Source organism: Haliotis asinina, chromosome 1, assembly GCF_037392515.1.
Source record: "Haliotis asinina isolate JCU_RB_2024 chromosome 1, JCU_Hal_asi_v2, whole genome shotgun sequence".
Taxonomy (NCBI): Eukaryota; Metazoa; Mollusca; class Gastropoda; order Lepetellida; family Haliotidae; genus Haliotis; species Haliotis asinina.
In genome coordinates this window covers 60301392-60316317 of record NC_090280.1, presented here as the reverse complement: position 1 = coordinate 60316317, position 14926 = coordinate 60301392, and positions in this window count along the sequence as shown.

Genomic DNA, 14926 nt, shown 5'->3' with positions numbered 1-14926 from the left:
TACGACGGTTGCATCCCACTGCTCTTGCGACATCAATAACTGATCTTCCCGCTTGAAAATTGCCAACGGCATGATGCACATTTGACAATCGTGGCATTTAAAGTACCATTAGAACTTTGGTTTAACACTTTTTTTTCAATTTTTTGAGGCCAATGCAAACACTTGCAAATGAAGAGAACGTTGATGCGAAGATCACGTGATCTACTGCACGTGCAAAACCTGATTTAGCACCAACGTCATCTGCACGATGATTAGATGGGTTGCAGTGGGTTTTGCTAACGGTTTTCTAGAGTCGAGAGATAGGGATCCCATTTCGGAGACATAGATGTATGATCAAAGAAAAATATTCATTATTTTGTAAAATCACATTTTGTGAACTTTCTTTTTTTTGACTCAGTATACAATGTAGTTGGAATCTGCCATGGCCGTGATGGTATTTCGGGAGGTTTGAGTGGTTCTTTAGGGTGTGACCTTTGGTTTTCTTGACAGATCCCACAGGTAGAGACTATGTCGTCTATCTGGGAGCACACTCCAGGCCAATATAATACATCTCGTGCACAACGTTTGGTTTTCTCTCTGTCCATGTGTCCGTGTGAAGTTTGGAGAGCATTTCTTTCCTCATTCGGCTGGGTATCACTATGCTGTCCCCATGAAGGATTACGCCTTCTCCATACGACAGCTCATCATGTACTGGCCAGAAATCTGCAACAGTTTTGGGGCAGCTGGACTTGTCGTTTGGCCACCCAGTCTTGATGATCTGTGTTTAATGTTGCATCATTTGTTTGTCGTCTCTTCTTTGCTTCTTGAGTTCTGTAAGTCTGTTGTCAGACTCTAGGAAGGATGTTAGGACCATGTGTATTTGTGTGTCTAGGTCTTGCTAACCTGATGATGCCAAACCTGAGACGTACTGAAAAACGCCATGCCAGCAGACCTGAACTCACAATTCTACCAGGAAACTAGTAAGTCGGGGGAATCCTGGTTTATACCTCACCATGTGATCACTAATAACAACAAGCAAGTTGGTCTTCAACTGTTCCTTGGAATACAGGGGATTGAACTTGAGCAAACATTTCTTACCAGGCCCATCGAGTGACATCTCCCTCCTTGGTGTTTGCTCAGGTTTAGGAGGAACAAGATTGCCATTTTCGGGGACATCAAACTGATGTTCCACCAAGTGCGCCTTATCTCTGAGGACCAAAATACCCTCCGATTCATATGGCGGGACATGAAAAGTGAAGAAGTACCCATGATATACCAGTCGCAAGTATTGCATTTTGGCACCACATGTAGTCGCTGTTGTGCTACATTCGCCCTCATGAAGTATGTTCGTGGTGTCAAACAGCAGTACCCAGACGTGACCAGATGTGTCAATGAGGCTTTTTCACATTGACAATTGCCTTGATAGCCGAAGTAACATTTGTCAAGCAAAATCTCTCGTGACAAACCTCAGGAAGGCCTTGGTGGAAGAAGGATTCAATATTCGCCAGTAGGCAAGTAATGTGCCAGACGTACTTGCCGACTTACCCCCAGAAGCAAAGTTACAACCTTTGAACTGTGGTCAAACCTACAGCAATGAGACATCTGGAGGTGCAATTGACCGCCCAGTGAACTATGATACCTTGATCATGAGAGCACTATAAGGTACATGTTGGCACTCGTGCAACAGAAATTCAGTCCCCCACCCCTGTCGAAAACTGGCATAACGTCAGTACGAAGCAAAACCCAGCCGACGACCTGACGAGAGGGAAACTGCTCAGTGAGCTGTGTGGGGAATCCTGTTGGCGCAATGGACAGTCCTTTGTGGTGGTCAAACCTGAACAATGGCCGTCAGCCGAGGCCATTAACTGTGACACCACCATATCTGATACTGAGCCTGAGCTGAAAAAGACAACAGTCACGTTTCATGTTGATGTGTCGAGCCTACCACATCCAACAAAATATGATACGTTTGACGACTTAGTGAATGTCTACATCATGTGTGTTGACGATGTGGCTGTGAAATCTCTATTCGAGGTTGAGTTGATGCTCTTTCAAAGAATCCAGGAGCAGAGCTTTCATGATGAAGTCAAAACACTTATGGCCAAAAAGCCATTTGGTTGCTCAAGTTGCCCCAGACTACGATTAAAACACAACTCATCCGTGGTGGTGCTAGACTCCATGAAGCCGAGGATATTCCTGAGAATGTGAAACACCCTGTTGTTCTTGTTCCCAGTCATCACATCACCAAGTTATTAATCAAGCGATATGGTTATTCATTCAAACACAATGGACTGAGAGACTGTTAGCTGAGATCCTGAGAGACTGTTAGCTGAGATCCTGAGAGACTGTTAGCTGAGATCCTGAGAGACTGTTAGCTGAGATCCTGAGAGACTGTTAGCTGAGATCCTGAGAGACTGTTAGCTGAGATCCTGAGAGACTGTTAGCTGAGATCCTGAGAGACTGTTAGCAGAGTGGTCTTGATTCTATGAGGCACCAAAGAGGCTGCATGGAGTGTCAGAGACTCCGTGCGATGCCCAAGTTACCCCAAATGGCAGACATCCCCAACTCCAGACTGAGACTGTACAAGTCTGCCTTCTATTCTACAGGTATGGGTTGCTTCAGTCCGATGTGGATGAAAGTGAGTCAGGGGCAAGAGAAAAGGTGGGGTATTGTGTTCAAGTGTATGACAACTACAGCAATGCACTTAGACGTACTAGAGAACATGGACACTGACAGCTTCCACATGAGTTACGAAGATTCATATAGAGGCATACCGTTAGACTGTGGTACTAACTTCAAGGGAGGAGACTCAGAACTTGCCAAGGCCTTCAAAGCAATTAACCCTACCATCTGCACCACACAAAATTACCTTCCAGTGCAAACCTCCTTATGCGCCTCACTTTGGAGGAATGTGGTAAAGAGAAGAACGATCAGTGGAGCGGGATCTTAAAGCTGTCCTAGGAACTCAGAAAGTTACAGAATCAGTCCTTAGGACAGCGTTAGCAGAAATATGTTCAATCTCTAACTCGAAATCTCTCGGATATGTCTCCAGCAATGTTGCATCAATTGGTCCAGTGACTCCAAACCAGGTGATCGGACGACCAGCTACATACCAGATACTTTCACAAGCTGTTTACTCAGAAGATGAGCTCTTGAGTAGAAGACGTTGGCGACACAGTCAGGTGTTCGCTTCTAGAAGACCTTCATCTGACGATACCTACCAACACTTCAACCACGAGGCAAATGGCACACATATCACAGCCGCATCTCTGTGGATGATGTGATGATTATGGACCCCGCAGCACATTAGAGCCAACTGGCGTATTGGGCTCACCAGGGCCCAGACGGCAAGGTGCAAGGTGCTAGAGTGTGCATTGGAGAGCACACCTACCTGAGACCAGTGTCCTGAGGTTGCCAAACATGAATGATACTGACTGATAATTGATCACATGATTATGTCCTTGAACGGTGTTTGAATCATGTGCTAATGATAGAATTCAGATGCATCCAGTAACGCCGTTCCTATTTCTATCTTCAGTGTTCAGATGATTACTGATTTATAATCTGTTCCAAGGGCTTTTAAACGTCAAAGGTATCATTTTAGTTATCATTTAGTAGTATAGGGAATGGGGGTTCTGGCTCACTTTCAAGAAATGTCTCTACAAAGCCTTATTTAGTAAATAAGGCTTTGGTTGGACCATTAGATCTTGCTACTATTACCCCTACTACAAAAAAGTTGGCGGTAATTACTGTGCCTTGGTAGGAGGTAACACTGTGCCGTACGGTACGATCAATAATTCTTCTCTTACAAACCCCCTACCCGGCCCATCCCTCAAGTAGTACAAGTTAGGTTCGTCGGCTTTCATATCCACTTTATCTATGTTGTAAGTTTTGACTGACCATATAGGATCGGTGGCTCGCTTACGGCTATCGCCCCTATGTTATGTTTATATCGATGAAACAGTTTAACGTGAACCGCCTATGATCTCTTTGGTGTTCGTAATAAAGGCTTGTTGGGCTTTTTGTATCCCCTGTTCTATGTACTTTTTTTTCTCATCCTCGCTGATAGCAGACTTACGAGACTTGGACCGAATATCTTGTTTCATTCCGTTATATTTTGTGAGTTCAGATAGGATTGAACGAAACTCCTCTTCTGAGATCTTACTATCAGAGAGTGCCGTGGAAATTCGCTCACTCACTGTGTTGAGCTTTGCTTCGGCCAGAACCCTGATCTCGTCATGTTTCAATGCCTTACGATTAAGTCTGCGTGATACTAACTTAAGCGCCAACCCTACCAACCCTGTCACCCCAGCCGTTATTTCAATACCTAGCACTATAGGTGCAGCCACGATTGTGGTTAACAACCCAACGCCTGCCGCCCCTAGTCCCATGCTGGTTACCATAAGGGTAGTGTCAGCCCCGTCCACGATATTGAAAGCTCTATTGTACTTTTTACATAGTGCTTTCCGCGTGTCACGGTCTTGTTCTAGTTGACGTTTCACATCACATAACTGCCTCAAGCGGAACCCATCTACGGTTTCCAACGTCTTCGCTACTTCCTCTACGACTGGGTACAGACCCATCCTATAATATATATTTTGAAAAATATTTTAATTGGGTTTCAGTTAATAGTCTATCAATGTATTTGAAGCCTATAAGGAGTAGATCATAACTAATGCTAAGAGGTGAGAGGTTAATAGACTTTTCTGTTGTAATAAAAACCCCACTCAGGCTTATTAAACGTTTTATAGAACCCGTGGGGGTATCCCGTTGTATAATAATACGGCAATATTGATTTAAGTGTTCGGTAAACCAGTGTATTGACACCCCGGGTAAAAATTGACGTCCTTTTGAGGAGTTTTCCTGGTCAAAATACGTAAACATGACTTCTATGATGATTGTGTAGGGGGAGTATATCTCAAGCTGCCTTTCGTGTAAATAACTACTGCTAAATGTTAATTTACTTTCTATTCCAGAAATTAATCCAATTTTTCCTTCATGAAAATATACCTCGGCTGTTGCTTCATTCCCCGTAATGAAATCCCCGGGCCAGATACCGTTATTCCTAATCTTAGAGATAAACCTCCACCCCTCTTTTGTTGTGATATAAGGTGAGGCGAGTGTTAAGTTGATCAGCCATTTGGGTTCTTTTAAATCTGATAACGACACCCGTCTGTACACGTTGTCTTTGAAGTGCAGGATGTATAATTCATCTTCCTCACCAGGCTGATCGAATCCCTCCGTATCTCCCAGGTCGTTAAGCGTAGTGTTGGGATGATGACTGGTCATTATTATACTATTATGATATAATTTCCAACTGGTTTTCTGATAATAATTCAGGGGTTAACTTAATACCCATGAAGTGTATGTTGTCAGGCAGGAATATATTGATTAATGATATCTTGTTTTCCACGATCACGTTGACCCCCTGCAGACTGGTCTTGGAGTCGACACCCACCCGCACGTAAACGTTGCAAACTTGAAACTGGTGTCGTTTCACCCACCCGAGTTTGATCCCCTTCACGATCTCGACATCATTCCCCGATGGTTCCCCTAGGTAGACTTTGATGAACAATGTTGAGTTTGCCGGTAGATCCTCTAGTATCTTGACCACGCCTTCGAATTCAGACACCAACTGCAATTTCACGTTTTGCATGGCCGGTTTACTCGATAGCATGTGGGCTGCTATAGTGTTGACTGGGCTGACGACTATACTACGTCTATGAGTTGGGACGTAAGCCACGAGCAGGGTTCCATTGTTCACGACTTTGTTTAGGTGGTTGTCTTTGTTATCCGTGAACACGTAAGGGGAGACGAGTTTAATATTGAGAAACCATTTGTTATCGGGTAACAACACCCACTTGTCATCTTCGGTGAAGACGAGCATATATGGTTTGTTTTTGACGACGGTAGTGCTCTCAACATCGTCTAAGTCGAACAGTTTACCACCGAACGATGGGTATATTACCCAATTATTATCACCGGTGTTGACAAGGGTGTACTTAGTGTTGACTGTTGCTCTTGTGGTATCTACTATATCACTTAGGGTTCCACCGGAGGTGACTTCAACGCGTTTGTAAATGTTGTTTTTCAGTTGCAAGGCATACGATTTACCATCTACTCCGGGAGCGTCGAAACCGCGCGTGTCTCCGAGGTCGGAGATCCCGATATTGACGCATTTTTTCACTCCGGGCCCTTGTGCGCTGGTCATGTTACGTGAAGCGTTAAGCTGAGGTATCCTATATTTACAGGATTATGATTTATATCTAACACCGATATTGTCAGCTCAGGTATGTTGCCCTGGGTTAATCTCTTATACTGCCGTGGTGAAAATGACTCGGTTCTACCGTCGTTGAATTTCTCAGTTTTCACCGGCACTGCTCTCAATATAGTGGAAGGGTGACCTCCTTGAATGTTATACGTTGTGCTCACCTGACCGAGATGAATGTACAGCTCTCGGTACGGTACTAGGTCGGGTAACTTCGTGCCTGTGACGGTTGTTGTTGGTTTTATCTCGTCAGGAGACATACCGAGTATCCTCGCTAATGGCCGGCCGAGCCTCAAGGAGGTTCTTCCGTTGTTGATTAACACCACTGTGCCGTTTGAGTCGTTCATCTTGAGTTCGGCTCCCAGGGGTTTGAAGACCTCGTCGTTTAGCGAGCACACGCTGTAGTAGCCGCCAGTTATCTGGCTGCGAGTTCCACTGACGAACAGCTTATTGTTGCTGATATTAATGTTAGTCCATTGCGGTAGGTAGGTGATATCACAGAGTGCGACTTCGAGTTGACCTGACGTGTTATCGATCGCGTGCGTCAGCTGAACGGCCTCACCGCTCGTTATTCCTGGAAGTGTTATGTACATATTACATATATATTTATTTATATAATAGTTTTAAAATGTATTCCCCTGGTGTGTTTTACCCTAAACTGGATGTAGATTTCTCCCCCATGAAGATCGTGGTTGCTCCTGAGTTGTATTTCAATGCCCAGCTTTTAGATGTGTTCGATAAGTATAAGCTTATGGTGACTAACATTGAGGCAGTCCACGCGTGGTTCAACAACCCTATGCAGTTCTGGCAGAATCAATTCAACTTTGCTGTGTGGTGCGCTACAACGGGGTGTGGTGTGGCATTGGCCGACTCTCAGCGTGGACCGCTGAGTCAGTCTGTGTTCAAGTTCCACGTGTACTACCAGGTCAGACGTATCCTTAAAGAGATCAGTGCCCCCCTCCCACAGGACAAAGCGTGGGACGCAACAAACAACCCATACGATAGACGGGCCTACGAACGTATTTGTAATGAATTCGAAATAAACCCGAAGACGGATTGGCGTTTGCCGGGGCCGAACCACGGGTTGGGTATTCCTTCTGATGGCGTGCGATCAGTGAAAGAACTCAGTGATCTTGTACTGAAACAAGGTAAACTACGCCCGGACTTTGCTTTGTCGAGTAATGAATGGAGGGATGATCGTATGAACTTTAAAGGTGGTGTTGCTTTCACAGTCCAGAAAGTGGAGCAGTCAACCGCAGACGGGTGGAAAATGTTCATGCTGGACACATCGAAAGGATTCACTCGTGCTGGTACAATACGCTTGAACGACTCGATTCGAACGTATGTGTGGTCGCTGTTGGGTGCGCAGTCGCAAACGCGTTCCAACATCATCGGTAAGGGAACTGCTTACGACGCTCAGAAACAGTTCGTTGCCAACGTTGAGGATGCTATTAATTCTCCAGTTGATCTCCCGCGGGCCATCGAACGCTACCAAAACGTGTTAGAATACGCCAGATCGAAAGTTAACTACGTGTTCGGTGTGGGGCTGTATATGTCTCCGAGTGATATGCAACTGAGAGTAAAAAAAGTGGTGGGTTATAACAACAAAATAGTCATAGCCACGGCGGACCAAAAGTTGGGCATCAACCCCGATATTAACACCCCCTATATCCCACACATCCCACCACGTGAAACGGGTATAGTGGAGCCACCTCCGGAGCCTAAAGTTCATGTGGGGGTACCCCCCACACACCCCCATATTCAGGCCTCCAATCAGCAGCATATTGATAATAAAACAGCCCTAGTGGTTGGTGGGGTAACTTTGGGACTTATTTGGTTAAAGATTTCTTAGCCGCTACGTACACCAGACCCGCCACTGCGACGATGGCTGCCCACAGGTTTTGACTGAGCCACATGGCAGTTTTAGACAGAGCGCCCAACAACCACGAGACGATGCTACCCAGGATGCCGGGAAGGGCTTCGGCGGCTTTACCAGCCAGTTTAGCTAGGCCTTCCCTGAGTTTTTTAATCCAGTCTTTAACACCACCACCACCGCTGGGAGTTCCCCCTCCGCCGGCAGGACCCACAGGGGTTCCCCCCGTCAGTGACACCACCAGGGTTGATATGATGAAACCCAATGCAGTTAGAATGCTGGCGATGGTGATCCCTTGCTCCCGGAACAATATCCGAATCCTGTTGGCTAAAGTTGTATCCTTATTCAGTATTCTATCGATTGTTTCCCGAATACGACTGATCTGGGATCGAAGCTGTTCACGATTCGAGGAAGCGGCTTCCAATCGTGTACGTCTCTCGTCTTCTAAATCACGTATTCGTTCATTGATACGACGCTTCATATCATCGTTTTCAGTTTCGTTTAGTTTGGTTTTTTCCCTAGCGATGTGCTCGTCGATTTCGTTCAGTTTCCCCATGTTGTTCACGAGTTCTCCACGCACGCGTTTCACGGCTTCGTCTAAGCCGCGCAGTTCCCTTACCGGAAAGTCAAACCCCGGTAACGGTTTGTCCCAGTAGGTGCTCAACAGTTTTTCTATGCTGTCCGAGGCTTCTGTAGCACGCTGCGGTGTCATTTCATCTCTAGTGGTGAGGTGGGATCTGGTAGCTTGCAGATCTTCAACAACGGCCTTAGGTATTGCACCACCGTAATCATGCATGTTTAGATGTTCACGGATAAATTCAACACCATAGCGTCTGGCTAGAGTTGATAAGGCCAGTGGTTTTTTATTGCGCTTGTTAACGAGGTCAACCTCTGGTTTAGACTTAAGGCGTAGAACACCCTTTGTATCAATAAAAAAATTATCAATGTATCGACCCTGTGGATTAACGTAGTTTTTATCACTTCTTAAACTTTCGTAATAATCATCTACCGTTGTTGCCAAAAGTTCTTGGCTCAATGGCGAACTAGTAAATGAGGTCTCCTGCTCATCATCGAATGCCTGGGCACTAGCGCCCGGTATCTCATCCATAGGTATGTCTTCATCCATTAGTATTTAAATATATTTTATTTATATATAACAATGTACGGTAGAAAATTAGATCCTTTCAGAAAATTGAGAGAGCCATTAGGTGCCAGAGCCGTGCGCCAGTCGGTGACCATCACCAACAATCCCAGCAAGATAGACCAGAATCAAACTCTGCTGGTTAGATTTCCAAACCTTGGTGAGAATGACCTCATTGTACCAGGCACTGTTCGACTGGCGTTCAATATCACGTTGACCTCCGACAACGACAAACGCGAGCTAGTGCGGAACGTGGGTCGAGCTATCATCAAGAAAACGACCGTCAAGATCAGCGGTAACGAGGTGCTGAGCATCGACGACAGCGACGTGTTTCACTGCCACAAGGATCTCTGGAAAAGCGAGGGAGAACGAGTCAATGATGTGTACCAGGGTATCAGCAAATCAACCCGGGCGCGCATAGGATACGTCTTCACGACAGACCAGCAAGACAAGCTATCGCCCGGTGAAAAGGCCATCGCTCTAGCATACGGGAATCGATTCTGCGTGCCGCTCGACTTCGAGTTGCTCACGGGACACGCGCCGTTTTACCAGGCCGCGCTGGGTGATAGGCTAGAATACGAGCTCACGTTTAACGACTATAGCAAAGTAGTGCGTACGCCGAACGGTGATGAGGCCAGTTATTCCATAGACAACATCTCTCTGGAGTTCGACATGGTCACTAGCCCGGAGCTGGCCAGGCAGGTTCGAAGCCAGTACTCTGGGAAGATGGCTATCCTGTACGATCGCGTACTGAGACATAGATCAGTCGTGCGAGATAAGAGCGACACTGTGTGGAATATCAACCTGAACGTGCCGGCGCGATCAATGAAAGGTATCCTGGTCGTCCCCGTGGAGGATTATGATCCATTCCGGAGGGACAGCGAGAAGTTTTTCAACCCCGAGATTGAAAAGGTGGAAGTTACCATCGAGGGCGTGCCCAACCAGCTGTTCAGTCATGGTATGAGACCACACCAGCAGTGGGATGAGATAAAAAAGCTACCAGTGGGGACCCAACATTATATAACAAAGGACCTGGACCTCGGCTCCGTGCAGATCGGTGAATACCTGACCACCAAGTACGCCCTATGGTTGGACATGCGATCCACGGATGATGATAAACTGCACGGTAGCGGGCGTCGTATAGATAACGGCAGCGAAGGGATAACCATCCAGATTACTAAGAAGGCTCAACCCGCTGGTAAGTTGAAATTATATCTGTACGTTATTATGGACGCGCAACTTAATATAGACAATGGGAGATTCGTGCAAGCCATCTACTGATGGGGGGTACCCCCCCACACCCCCCAACAATAAACTGCCCCACAGCCCCCTGGGGTTACCCACTGACCCACACTGCGCTATCATATGCGGGCAGACTGGCTGTGGGAAGACCGTTTTCGTGTTGGATATGTTGGAGGGTTACTACAAGGATGTGTTCGATAACATCGTTATCATGTGCCCTACTCTGAGCATGAATAAAACGTACGCGCGACCTTGGGTGATGACGGACCCGGACGTACACAAAATCGACCCTGGAACACGCCTGCAGGACTGGTTGAAAGCTCTTCACGAGAAATTTAAAGGGGAACCGACGCTGTTTATACTGGACGACTGCAGCGCTAATCGCGAGATAACAAAAAAGAGAGACATGCTATCGTACCTGGCCTTCTCCGGCCGGCATGCAAATCACAGCGTCTGGGTGCTAACGCAGAAGTTCAACTCGGTGTTGAAAGACCTCAGGGAGCAGACGCGATGGGTGGCCTTATTTCACTGTAAGGACAGGGATTCGTTTGAGGAGTGTTTGAGAGAGAACGATGTGATGAATAAATTAGAACGGGAACGGGTGAAGAAACAGCTCGCTGAAACTAAACACGCTAAGCTCGTTCTAAAGACCGACCAACCAGTAGCATATATAGTTTGCTAAGCAAAGCTAAGCAAAGCTAAGCTAAAGCTAAGCAAAGCTAAGCAAAAGCTAAGCAAAGCTAAGCAAAAGCTAAGCAAAGCTATGATATTTGAAGTATTTGTCGTGTGCAACTTAACTTTCATTTCTCTGTGTTTTGTCTGTATCGGGTATTATATAGTTAAAACTAAATCTTACTTGTTATATTATAAGATGGAGTGTGAGGAATTGCTCGAACAATTGTCGTTGGAGGGTTCCCCCACTGGGGATTCCCCCAAGCGAGAGAAACTGGTGGCGTTGGCTGTTGGCGGCAAAGCCAAACATTACTTTGGAGACTACACCCCGGATAAAATTCACAAAATGTCAGCCGAAGAAATCGATAAGCTGTACGCTAGATACGAGTCCCGGCTCGGAGCAGAAATGACAAAGACAATAGGATCGGCTATGACCCAGATATACACCGGTATTGTATCACACTTCCTTCCCATTCCACCAGAGCGCCGACTTTACCTGTGGGAGGACCTCGAGAAAGACCCTTTTATCGAACACGCCGTGAGCTCTATCAGCTGCGGGCTGTACCACAAATATGGTATGTTGTTGGCTCCAGTGACGGCGGCGATTATCACAGCAAAACATTGTCAATTTGAGAGAAAGAATAATAATAGTATAGATGGATGCTGCACAGGAAACCCCAGTGGAGGAGACCCCAGTGGTGGTACCCCCCACACCCCAAACAGTGAGTCCCGAGGTGACGGTGGAGACCCCTTCAGTGGGGGTACCCCCAACAGTAACCAGACAGAAGAATCCTAAGAGAGTAGCTGCCGGTAAAAAACGGTGGTGTAACCAACATAAAGTGGCCAACCCAACCCGACTGTTGTTGGCTGTAGGTGTAACTGCTGCCTTGGCTATCTCGTGGTTATACGCCTCCCACAGTGAGCCACCACCCACCCACAACAGTGGGGGTATGGGGGTATCCCCCAACAGTGGGGGTGTGGGGGTATCCCCCACGGTAGATCCGCATATCATGTTATAATTTAAAATATTTTTATATATACATAATGTCTGAGGGGAAAACGTTCGTCAACGACGCATACCACGCCACAGTGGTAGCCAGTCTAGCAGTAGGGTACGCTCGGTTGACTAAAATGGTGCTTAAACAACCAACTATCAAGCTAGATTTCAACCTGCAGGATATGGGTATGCTTATAATGAACCTTGGTATGGCGATGGCCACAAAAGACATCCTAGTAAAACAAGGAATAATACCTGATAATATAATGAAATAAATATAGGGATGGCCACGATAGCTATGATGGTCGGTGGGGCGTTAGTGAATGCCCTGGCATTTTCCGGGAGTAATTACCTCTTCTCGAAACTACGAGATGATCACGCGGCTGAAATACAGGAAGAAAGGAAGCGACACGATCTCGCTACTGAGAAATTACAAAGAGCACAGGACGAGTACGTTAAAAAACGCCTCCAGAGGATCGATTTTATTAACGAACAACTCAAGCGTGAAAACCATGCCATTAAAACATTCTACGATGTCGATGAAGCAATGAAAGAATACTACCTACTAACTGGTAAACAATTGGAACCGCTCAATAAACCCACACTCGCTCAGTACTACACACCATCCAAGGGACAAATGAATCGTGAACTGGGCTTCATAGTGTTGGGTATAGCAGCTACTGCGTTGGTTGCGAAGCAATTAAACTAAAATACCTATATAAGTAAACATGAGACCCGCTCCATACCGATGCGAATACATACTTATGGGGAAGACCGAGGCCTGTGGTAGGAAATGCAGGAATCAGGGGTTCTGTTGTTTCCATATGGGAAGTCCTAACTACACGTGTTCTGTGTGTGGTATCGGGGTTAAAGGGCACTACTGTTTATGTAAAGCTCACGGAGCGAACGTAGTCAGACATCAACTCATATACGAGAATAAAAAAGGCTACATAAAAGAACGTAGGCGACTGCTCAAGATAGCCACTTAAGAGTTACCTCCCCTTACTGTGAACCAATTAGACATTAGTTCTCTTAGGTGTAAACACGATGTCTACTGTAAGCGAGCTCAAGAGGGTCGCAAAACAGAGAGGTGTTATCGGGTATTCTAGAATGCGGAAGTCAGCATTGTTGAGATTACTAGGTTTAGAAGCCCCTCCTACGGTAAAACAATTAAAAGCTCAAGCAAAACAGCTTGGACACACGGGTTATTCAAACCTGGGGAGAGCCGGGTTAACCGCATTGTTATCACATGCCCCCGTAGCAAAACCTCCCACTGTAAAACAACTGAAAGTCGAGGCACACAATTTGGGTTTAGGCGGGTATTCCCGTATGAGAAAACCACAGCTTGTAGAATTATTACGACAGAATAGAGCTATTGACCTACAGTTCGTGCGCACTGAGCGCGCTGTAGGCAACTATTTGAGAGGTTGGCGCATGCACGTTGATAAAAACATAGACATTACAGATATCAAGCCTCTGATAGCTGATAAGGTCAACCAGGAACTAAATAACTTAGGAAGTATCAAGTTTCAGATCACAGTGAAAATGTCGCTCGATAAGCAGGTTGGGAGTACCACTGAGTATGTTCAGCCTTACTTCCGAGGTCAACAAGAGGTCGTCACACATGCAGAGACCATTGACGCATCAATCGATACAAGTTTTCAGCAGATACGAGAATACCTAGAACGCTATACACACTTGGGGTCCGGGTGGGCTGTAGATAAAATCGATAACGTCTATCTAGACATAGCTAACTACGTGCCGTTCAGAGGCGGGTCATACCTAGCTTTACCTCCCTACTATAGGAACAAACATGCCATAGTAAACGTTAAGAATAGAGGAAACGATTGCCTGAGGTTAGCTATCAGGTCAGCCTTATTTCCAGCTGGTAAGAATTCAGATAGGCTTTCTAGCTATCCCCAAGATGATGGGCTTAATTGGGATGGTATAGATGAACCCACCCCCATATCCCAGATCACTAAAGTAGAAAAACAGAATAATCTAGCTATAAATGTCTTTGGGCACGAAGGTAACACAACAATAGTACACAGGGTCAGCCCGGTGAAGGATCGCCAAGTTATCAATATATTCATGATCCAGCGAGGTGACAAGTATCACTACACATGGATAAAACACTTTAGCAGGCTGTTGTATGACCAATCGGCACACAGAGAAAAGACCCACTTCTGTGAACGATGTCTACATGGCTTCACACGAGCTGATTTATTAGAATCCCACCGGGATGATTGTCAAGGTGTGGGGCAGACGGCCATACGAGTCGACATGCCTAAGGAAGGTGAAAATATCCTAAAATTCAGTAACCACAAGAACCAAATGTCTGTACCTTATATTATATACGCCGACTTCGAAGCCTTAGTTGTGGGTGGGGATTCCCCTAGTGGGGGTAGCTTCACCCACAAGACACAAGAGCATAAAGCCTGTTCGTTTGGATACATTGTCGTCCGTTGTGACGGGGAAACGAAAGCTCCGGTAGTGTATAGGGGCCCTGACGCGGCTGAAAGGTTTCTAAAGTGTTTGCAGGAGGAAGAAAAAATTATTAGGAATGCATTGTATAGAATCGCTCCCATGCGTATGACCCGAGTCGACAGGCTAGCTCACGCTAGTAGCACTCACTGTCACGTGTGTGACTCACCACTTAACGGTGATTCGGTGAGAGATCACTGCCACATAACTGGTAAGTATAGAGGCGCCGCTCACAACGCGTGCAACCTCAAGCTTAAAATCAACCCTAAG